The sequence below is a fragment of the Microtus ochrogaster genome, chromosome 4, assembly GCF_000317375.1.
Source record: "Microtus ochrogaster isolate Prairie Vole_2 chromosome 4, MicOch1.0, whole genome shotgun sequence".
NCBI lineage: Eukaryota > Metazoa > Chordata > Mammalia > Rodentia > Cricetidae > Microtus > Microtus ochrogaster.
In genome coordinates, this window is record NC_022011.1 from 21,294,940 (window position 1) to 21,305,682 (window position 10,743).

A 10,743-nucleotide genomic window follows, 5' to 3' on the forward strand; every position below is an offset into this window, starting at 1 on the left:
CCTCTGCCTCTGCCTCTGCCTCTGCCTCTGCCTCTGCCTCTGCCTCTGCCTCTGCCTCTGCCTCTGCCTCTGCCTCTGCCTCTGCCTCTTGAATGTTTTGATTAAAGGCATGTGCTACCACTGCACTGCAGGATTCTCTTATTTTGGAAGAAATCACACATTGAGTTTAGATGTTTCAAATATGTTAATCTCACATCAAGAGTTATTTTTGTTCATTTTGTCTGTATAATAGTCTTCTGTACATGTTGTTTTATGTGTGAAGATGCATGCATGTGTTCATCTGCATATGGAGGCTAAAGGACTAGAGGTCAACCTCAGGGGTCATTTCTCTGGTGCTGTTCACCTTTGTTTGGTGTTATTGAAACAGGGTTTCTCATTGGCCTGTACCAAGCAGTCTAGGCAAGCTGTCCATTGTTCTCCAGAAATTCACCTGTTCCTGCCTGCTGAGCATTGGAACTCTAAGTGCTTGCTACTGTGTCTGGACATTGCACTCAGATTCTCATGCTCACAAGGCAAACACTTTATCAACCGAGCTATTTCCTCCGAGGTCTATATGACGTTCTGGCTATGTTTACTGTTACTGTGTATGTGTGTGAATGTGGTTGGGTGCACAGACCACAACACCTTTGGAAGGTCAAAGGACAACCAACAGAGGTGTACCAAATTGGTTCTAACCTCCTTCCAACAATATAGGGGTTCTGGGGATAAAAGCCAGGAACAAGTGTTTTTATCCACGGAACCATCTCACTGTCCCATATAATATTTCTTTTCTAAAAGTCTCTCTCTCCCTGTGTGTGTGTGCGTGTGTGTGCGTGTATGTGTGTGTGTATGTGTGCCAGAGTCTAGAGGAGAGTTTAGGGTTCCCCTGGAGCTCTAGTTACAGAGGGTTGTGAGCCTTCTCTCCAGAGCCAACAATAACCTTAAGAAAGGATTTCAGATAAATTTTTAAGTGCTTCTAAAGTGAAACTTGGGAGAGTAAGCTTCTGATAAATATTTCCGAAGTAAAGTAAATTCAGATGACTGCAGTAAAGTGGCTTAGGGACTGCTTTCTGAGTTGAGATCATAAAGATATGCCAATGATGTGTTTTAATTGTCCATTTTGGTTTGACTTTGAAAGTACACCCATTTGTAACATTGCCATGTCTTCCACGGTGTTCTGTTTCAGAGAAGAAAGCAAAAGCTATTCTGATTTGTATTTAATCAATTCTAACCCAGTTTTCATGATTAGATATTTATCAAATTTCATTTTTTTCTTCCCTTGTGACCTGAACATATTTCAAATCTTATTTCATCCTTTTATTTTATAAACTAGTTATGTCAACAGCCCTAATTACCAATTCCAATTTAAGCACGTGTGTATTGATCTTAAAATCATGAGCTTGTCACTGCTTCGCCTCAGGAGGGGTCTGCCTGTGTCCAGCTGTTGGCCCATGCTGGGTAACGTTTCCTGTTGCCTGGTTTTACTTGGTCACTGCCAACATTTGATCTGGAACCCAAACTTAGCCCCTTCTAGATGGCTGTTAAATAAAGCACTTGAAATGCCTCTCTGACGACAACTGGACTAGGCACTGGTCTATAACTATAGCAGGACATCATTAGGAATCATTTCATCAATTGTTTTTACCAGTCTATGGGGAGTTGGGTGAAGTGAATCTGGGGAAGAGAGGAGGTACGGAGGAGTGGAGGGGTAAAAGGAGAAGAAGCTGTGGTTGTGATGTATTGTATGCGAGAAGAATAAACAAAAACTACAAATAAATAAAAATAAAATATTTCAAATGCCATCCTAGATCGAAAGTCTGGCTCTTTTCTTTCTCCTTTTTAGGGATGTGTCAGACTCACTCATAGGATGTTTTGGCTGCTGTAAACTCCTTGCTGTGAAGGAAGGATACAAGCAGGCACATCCCAACCTCCTCATCCTCTCCTGATGACACATCTCCTGATATTCTTGCTCTTCATTAGGAAACATTGAAGTTCTACAGAAGGACGGACCAATGAGTGGGACGAGCAAGCATAAAGAAGTGGCCTCAGTTTTGGTCCATCAGTTTGTATCTATTTAGCTTTCTCAAGCCTTATTTTGGTCTACATAGCTGTCCTCTACCACTAGGACTACCTAAAACCCATAAATTACAGGGTCACTTACGAGCAAGCTACCCGGGAGAATACTGATCAGGAGACACTAAAGCAGGCTTCAAAAGAAATGTGTGTTCTCTGGAAGCACGCGGAGAAAAGGTGACATGAATGCATTAATTGTTAAATTAAAATTGTTTTCTAGAAAACTCTGCATGTATACACGTGTGCACAATCTATATGGACCTCTCCACTTCCCACCTGCTCTCTACCCTCTCTATCCAGAATCGTCCCTACACATCTCTCTCTCATGTTGATGTCTTGCTTGCTTTGCTTTTGGAGCCACTGTGATTAACCAGGGTCACTATGTGGTCATGGGTTGAGAGCCAACCCCTGGAGCCTGCTGGGCTCAGCTGTGGGCACACAACTGAAGATAATGGTCCCCTTCTCCCAGACTCTATTATCATCCACTAGCTCAGAGAAAAAGGGTCAAATGAACCCCTCCCCTTTTCTTAACTAGTTATTGATAGGGTCTGTGTTCTGTCAGCTCAGTTTGGGTAACTATCGTTGTTAGGGATTCACAGAATGGCACATCACAGCCCTTTATCCTGTCTTCCAACTCTTACATAGTTCCCACACCCTTTTCTGCAGTGCTCCCTAGTTACTCAGAGGAGATGATATGATTGTCCTATTTATTGACCCACAATCTTTGCTTACTGGTTGCATTAATTTTAGTGGTGTATCTAAGAAGAGGTAGGATAACAGGAATTCAAACTGTAATCAATATAATGCTATTGGCAAGAACTCTAAGACCTTTTTGGAGCTACCTTGAATTCACATATGTGTTTTACATGTAGGACCTGTCGTGTGCATTACTCAATTCCAGACGCTGTGCTGGCTGCTATGGGGCACTTATTGTTTTAGACAGCTCCCAACTAGCTCACTGGTGCACATGCACGGGTGCCTGGGAACTGCTACTAGTTAAATATCCTGAGTAAGGACCGACACTCCCAGAGTTGCTGCTGGCAAGCCTACTTTTGCTGTTTCTAGGAACACAGGCTCTGAGTTCTCAGCTGTCTCTAGATTGATCACCAGCAGGAGCAGGTTCCTGAAAAACAGCTCCCTCTAGTGTCTCTGTTTGGACTAGTGAGTCCATTTCAGGGTTCTGGAAATGCGTTTTCTGCACTTCTTCCACCAAAGAAGGGACAAAGGTAAATACGCAGAAAGGTAACAGCTGGTTTCCAACAGCTTTGTGAAGCCAAACAAGGACAGGGAGCTGGAGAGATGCAGTCATGGATAAGCAGCCTTTGGCATGGCCTAGAGAGAAATCAGAGGTTCAGACAATGGAGCTTACAGCAGCCTGATTCTCATAGTGGGATTGAGTGCTTACCATTGGCTTCAAATGCAATCAAGAGATCTGGGCATGAATGCTGTGAAATCTGGTACCCACTGTTTTTAGAAGATATTTTCTATTTTTGACTGTCTACAGAGCAAACACACCTATTTAAGGGGCGTAATGTAGGTTCATTCTTAAATAGACAGATTTTTTTATTTATCAAGGAGCTCCACGGAGGGATTTCCAGAATTTGAATGATATCAGAAAGTCACGGTGGTTGGGGCTTATTTGGAGATAGGCACAATTTTTGCAAATACCCAACAATAAACTCCTGATTATGTTTCCAAAAGACTGTGTTAGGCAGCTGCCTCGGACCACTTTCAAGTCCAAAATCTCCACTGTCTCCACCAAGCAGCAATATCGATTTCTGCCAAAGGCTCTGGTCTGCGTGTGTTCCAGCCGCTAACACCTTTACAATCATTTGTGCATTCGGGTCATAGGCTCGGGAGGTGTTGTCTGATTGACAGCCCTTTATAAATCTTTTATTTGCTTGTTTCTGTCAGGGCACAATTCAATCTCAAGATTCTTTCTGGTGACTTTGCAAACAGGCCTAACAATATCCCCGAAAGGGAGATGTGATTTTTTGCCATAACTCAAACGACTTCTCCAGTCTCTGGGCTGAGTGTCAGAGCCAAGATCTGATTATAAATTATTTTTTTTACAGTGTGAGGAAAGATTCCTGTGGTCTTGGCTCAGGTTCTTTGCTGAATTTTCACAGGCGAAGGGAGAACTTGAATGTGAGCGAGGTTTATCTGCCTTGCTTTAGTGACAGATGGGTGGCCAGGGTCTACATCCTCCTGGGCTGCTTCCCTTGAGGAAGCAATAACAAGAACATTGCTATCATCACCTTACTCATACTGGATTTTAAGATGACCGGGAGCACCCATGTGAGAAGAAGATGCGCATTGATTAATTCAGTGTCTTTCAGGTGCTGGGCTAAAGTGACCTGGAGATGTCCCACATGAACACAAACCATTCTTGAGCAGAAAGAAAATCCAAGCTGAGTTTATTTGCACTTTTGTTCTCTTTTACCTGCTGGTGTTTGGTGCAGTGTTGAAAATCGTATCTATGGCACATCTTATGTTATTGCTGAATCTACTATATGAATCACAAATAGTTGTTCATCAGTACCAATAAGTTGTCTTCTTTGATTTTTGCCTTGAAAAGAGCTATTGGAATGAAATGAATGGATTTATTTTATTTATGAGTTTGAGTAGTATTCCATTATGCACATAAGATACATTTGGAAGCTTTATCCACCTATTAATGGACGTAAGTTGTTTCTGATCCTTGGTTATTCATATTAACACTGCAGTGAACACAGGAATCTCTGCTACCCTGAGTTCATTTCCTTACCTATTAAGCCCAAGGTGGAATTGTTGGATCATAGAGCAGGTTTGTTTATAATTTTTTGATCAACGTGTACATTTTTTTTCCTTAATGACTACAATAGTTAGTATACCAATACATCAAATATCATATTATATGCCATAAGTATATATAAATAATTTATCATGTGTCAATTTATAAAATCAATTAGCGGGGAATCAATATTCTACTTCAATCAGTAAGGCTAATTAGAATATTAATATTCTCTCATATCTATGACATTCTTTAATATTTTGTATGTTCTTCAGTGTAGTCCTTGGGAATGGCGAATATTCTCATTTGGCATTTAATTGAAGCCAGTTGAGATTGATTGTAGCAGGTGGCTGTGGAATTTGGACATATGAACATGGAGAAGTACGATCCTCCATCCATCCCAATTAAGATCTTAGGAAAAGAAGGTGAAACTAGGAGGTGCTTTCTGAGGTCAGACGTTTCAGATGAGAGCTAGCTATAGTCTGCCCCGTCTTTCACGTCCTTCCAGTGTCCTCTGAGGTTCACCTTCAGACTTCTTAGAGTATTCTCCTGTCTTCCATGTGGACCATGGTAGACTACCTACCACCAGCTAATAAATCCAAAGAGTTGAGGTATTGTTTCCTGGCTGTTTTCTGGTATCCTGGATTCTTGCGCTGAGTGAGCAAATCTTCTACTGATTTAACATTGAAGTGATTATTTTAAACTCAGAATGTGTTTGAATTCAGCCTCTCTGTACTTATGTTCGTTGCCCATGTCAGATCTTTTTTTCATTGGAACTGTGCTTATCTGTGCTAAATCGTATGCAGGAAATGTGAGGAGTCTTTTTAGGGCATGGGGGAATCAGAGCCAAGAATTTAGGATTTTTATCTTTGAAGTTTTCAAGGTCATATCATAAAAATGTTATAAAGGACTCTGTGTGTGTCACTGTATGCCAATTAAATCTCATTTGAAGTTATTGAAAAATAAACACCTCACCTGAGTTGTTACTTAACCAGACTTATTCTTACTTCTGTTTCAAAAAGATTACCCCAACTTATCTAGCACCAGCTTTGTATATAATTATGAGTAGATACTAAACAGGATCAGCTATATGTGCAGCATCTGGGAGCTCAATCCATAGGATCCTTTTCCACACAACATAGATGGGTTTGGATTTTGGCAAGAGCGTCCATAATGTTCGTATGGAGGACAGTGTCTTCTAGAGTTGTTTTGGACACCTGCCTTTGTTCCAGCTTTACGTATAACTTGCGTGTGTCAGCCCAACCCTTGATTTAATATGAAGAGTCTAAATGAACTAGGCTACAATGCAGAGGTCATTTCCAAATCAGTAGTCAGTGCACAGCAGAGCCTTTCAGGACCCTCATTTATCTTTCAGTTAGTATATTGGATCAGTCGATATTTGCAAAGAATTCTGGTCAGGGTCAACCGTCTTCAGCGATCCCTGAGGAGGGAGGAATAAATTATAGGGCCATGGTTACCCTTTCATATAATATCTAAAAGGCCATTATGTGCAAAGATTCTCTCTGAAATCTAATTCTTGCTCCAGCCAAGTCAATTTAGGAAGAGTGGACCGGTAGCAGCCAGCTCGGTAATACTGCCCAAACAGATAAAAGCTTGTGGTTTTGTGTCTGGCCCAGGCTGTGTTTGCTGCCTCTATGGAAACAGATGTTCTCCTGTGTGAAGCAGCCCCTTGCCCACTGACCAAGCGTCCACAAGCTGATAATGGACATGGCTCTCTGTAATGTTGGGGGGGGGTTGTTACAATGATATTCCAACAAGCATTTTCTAAGATGGTCTCTGACGATCTCTCTACTGCACACAAGCCCTTTGTGAACATAGGCTGGTATAGTCGTTTGCATCAAACTAAGAAAATATGGCGAAAACAATTGGTTGTTTGCTCTGTAATAATTACTTGACCCAGCACCGTAAACTTCCATATTAATAACCCATTCTTTCCCTGCTGGCGCTGGTCAAGCAAGTTATGCTGTTAGGGAGGCCTCCACGACAGGGAACTGAGGGCCATCTTCTGCAGTTCTCTAGTAATGGAGGCTCTCAGATCAGCATTCCAAAATGGAAAGAGCTGCCAACAGTGACAACAAGCATGAGCTCAAAAGCCGATCTTTCTGTAGGGTTAGACTTCACAAGGGAATCACAGCATTAGATGACAAGTTGATTACAAGCCTTGTGAGAAGCCCTCGGGGAGAGGGTCTAATCAAGCTGAGCCCAGATTACTAACTCATAAAAACCATAACATTAACAAATGGATGTGTTTCTTTAGCCATCAAGTGAGTCATAAGTTGTTTGGATGCAGTACCCAATTAGAGCACGGGAATCAAGGATGTGCATTCTGACTTTGTCCTCTACTTATTTTGATGTTTATTTTTTCCTTATTCTTGGAAAATAACCACATTCCCTGAGAAGGTCATGACTTGGGGTAAACAGTTAAAAAAAAAAGTATAACTTCTTCTTTAGTTAAGAAAACAAAAAAGCAGCATTATGGAATAACCCATCAAAGGCTGGCCCCACTTGAAGAAACTATTTAACATGGCTTGCACCTGTTAATTAGATTAGATCTTTCAAATTGGCTGTGATTAGAGAAAGGCAGGTTCTGCCCCCACGTTGGCTTGAAGCAATGAATCTGTAGGGAGAAGAAAACATGAGTAAGATGAGCAAGGCTGATTCACCATGGTAACAGTCATATGGAAAGACTGAAGGGAACAATAGCCTTGAGTTCAAGAACAATGTAAATTGGACCTTACTGTGACATTACACTCCTTGGAAGGACTCGGGATTTATAATTAAAAGCATATATTTTATAGACTTGGCAGTTTAAAAATGCCAGATGAATAGGAAGTGATCAACTCAGGGGGTTTCAGGTGGGGAAAACAAAGTTCATTTGTTTAGGAAAGTGAGCAAGAATGACTTGCTCACTTCAAAGTTATTGTAAAATGCAGCCAAGATGATGTGGGATTCCCCTCTGCATGCTGTAATTGCCACTGGTCAATAAAAAAAAAAACTGCCTTAGGCCTGTGCAGGGCAGAATAGAGCTTGGCAGGGAAAGCTAAATTGAATACTGAGAGAAAGAAGGCAGAGTCATGTAGCTCTGCTGGAGACAGACACTTTACTTGGTAAGCCATAGCCTCATGGTGATACACAGATTAATGGAGATGGGTTAATTTAAGATACGAGATAGCCAGAAATACGCTTAAGCTATTGGCCAAACAGCATAGAAACATTATGGTTTCTGTGTTGCAGGAGAATTGTCTGTATTTTGTCAACCATGTTTTAAATAAACGCTGATTGGCCAGGCAGGAAGTGTAGACAGGAAAACCAGACAGGAAATAGAAATGATGTAATGACAACAGGAGAATTCTGGGAAGGAGGAAGTTGATTCCTCCCACTCTTGCCCAGACCACCGAAGCAGTAGGATGTGATCTGCCCCACTGAAAAAAGGTACTGAGCCACATGGCTAACATAGATCAGAAAAATGGGTTAATCAAGATGTGAGAGTTAGCAAGTGAGAGGCTAGAGCTAATGGGCTAATCAGCTTATAATTTATGGAGACCTGTGTGTGATTTTCTTTGGGGCTAAACAGTTGTGGGGTACTGGGTGGGACAAAAACCCCAACAAACAAGCCAGGCCCCCATTCATGTTACACTGTGTGATTATTTTGGGGCTGAGCAACTGGGAACTAACAAGCAGCCTTATACAACACCAAGAGACAAAGTATTAAAAATTAAATATCAGGAATGTGAATACCTATAATATGTTCATATCTTTGAGATTATATGATTTAAAATAGGTGTATTTATTGTTATAGGGATGGATATTAAAATATAGCATAAGAGTATTAAAATGAACCAATATGAATGAACAGAATCTATTTAAAAATAAGTGTGTGTGAATAATTTGAACATTAGACACAACTCTTATGATATTTATGAAGTGTTCATGGAGACAAAGCTACAAAGTCATCAAGAAGTCAATAAGCCAAAACTATTATCTAGAAAGAAAGAAACAACATTTGTGTAGGAGAAATAACAACGAAAAATTCAGAAAGATAAAATAAATGAGGTATTTACAAGCACCTCTTCCTGCTACATTCCTAAGATTCTCTTTTATCTCCGAATACACAAAGGATAAACAAGATTGAAAATAATAACTCACCTTGGGAGATATCATTGGCATTGTCCTTACTTATTCAGCTAAAAACCACACACTTTAAAATAATCTTATTCTTATGTCTATAGCAAGTGATTCAAGAAGCCTGAGTCTTCAGAAACAAGTTTAGAATTCAGGACAATGATTTAAGTTAAGCATATAAGCATCAAGCTTTCTGAGGCGTGGTGGTCCTGTCCTGACTCACAGCTGTTCGCTCCCCGCTGCCGAGGAACAAGTCGGTCAGGAAGCCCGCACCGCAGCCATGGCTTTCAAAGACACTGGGAAGACACCCGTGGAGCCCGAGGTGACGATCCACCGCATCCGGATCACGCTCACCAGCCGCAACGTGAAGTCGCTGGAGAAGGTGTGTGCCGACCTGATCAGAGGCGCCAAGGAGAAGAACCTGAAAGTGAAGGGGCCCGTGCGTATGCCCACCAAGACCCTGAGGATCACTATGAGAAAAACACCTTGTGGGGAAGGCTCCAAGACGTGGGATCGTTTCCAAATGAGAATCCACAAGCGCCTCGTTGACTTGCACAGCCCCTCCGAGATAGTTAAACAGATTACATCCATCAGTATTGAGCCGGGCGTGGAGGTTGAAGTCACCATTGCAGATGCCTAAGTCAACTGTTTTAATAAATTGACTTAATCGGTTAAAAAAAAAAGTATGTGGAGGGCCTCATTAATATTCAACTCTATTGGATTGAGATTTTCCATCCACCAGAGTTAATACTAAAATGGTATGTTAGAACCTGAGCAAAAATAATAGTGGGCCACAGGAGTTCCTTTTTGCCTCCCGTGCTTGAGAGGGTTAATCCATCCACCTTAGTCACATGTAAGTGACAGGCAAGGATAAGAGTTACCTTTTATTTTGAAACTTATTATCTTTCTCTGAGAAATAGTTTTGAGCTACATAAACACATCAAGAGACTGATAAAAATCATTTGAATCATCTTTGTGCCAGGAACAGAAGAAAAAGTCTCTATAGTGCTTTGATATTTAGAATATTATGTTGGTTTCTCCATGTGTGCCTTAGACAAAGGAAAAGAGAATTTGAAGATATAACTCTATATCAAGCATTATCAGAAAAAATTACAAGGTAGTCTTTTATAATACACAGAACAGATTCTTAACACCAAAAGAAGAAAAACAAATTAAGCAATACATATTATTTTAAACTCAGAATTTCCTGGCAACAGAGGTCAGAGTCAAAAGATGGCAATGTCCGGACTTAATTTTGGTGCCTAAGCATTGAATATAATATTTGAATTTCATATGGAAAGGAATGGGTCTGAGTACAAAAAGACTAATTGATTGAAATTGTGGTTACTTATAAGAATGGTTACTTTTTTTTTCTTTGTATAGTTTGTAAAGCCTAGCTTATGTATTACAAACTATTAGCTTAGAATCACAGTTTTGTATTTGCTTGAAAACACTTCAGAAAGTAAACAATTTTAAGCATCAAGATGAAATATATGCTAGGACTTATTAATTGCTTTTCAATTAAATAAAACATGCATAGGGTAACATTTAGGCTGAGGTTTTATAAGGTTATAATAACTCTGAAGGTCATTTAATCCATTTGATCCCACAGCATTGATTTGAGTCTGTATATCTGGTTTTATTGACATTGAGTGATTCCCTGATACTCTCAGAGACAAGTGTGTAGATCTGCAATAGGATGAAGCGTTTTAATACTCCTATACAGGCACCCATGGAGACTTTGGTTGGTTCTGGCCTGTGCCCATGCATGCCCT

The 10,743-nt window shown here is 40.6% G+C and overlaps 1 pseudogene; it reads left to right on the forward strand.

The window, feature by feature from the left end:
* Positions 1-9,215: 9,215 nt before the first annotated feature.
* LOC101979159 lies at positions 9,216-9,651 on the forward strand (annotated as a pseudogene).
* The last annotated feature ends 1,092 nt before the right edge of the window (positions 9,652-10,743 follow it).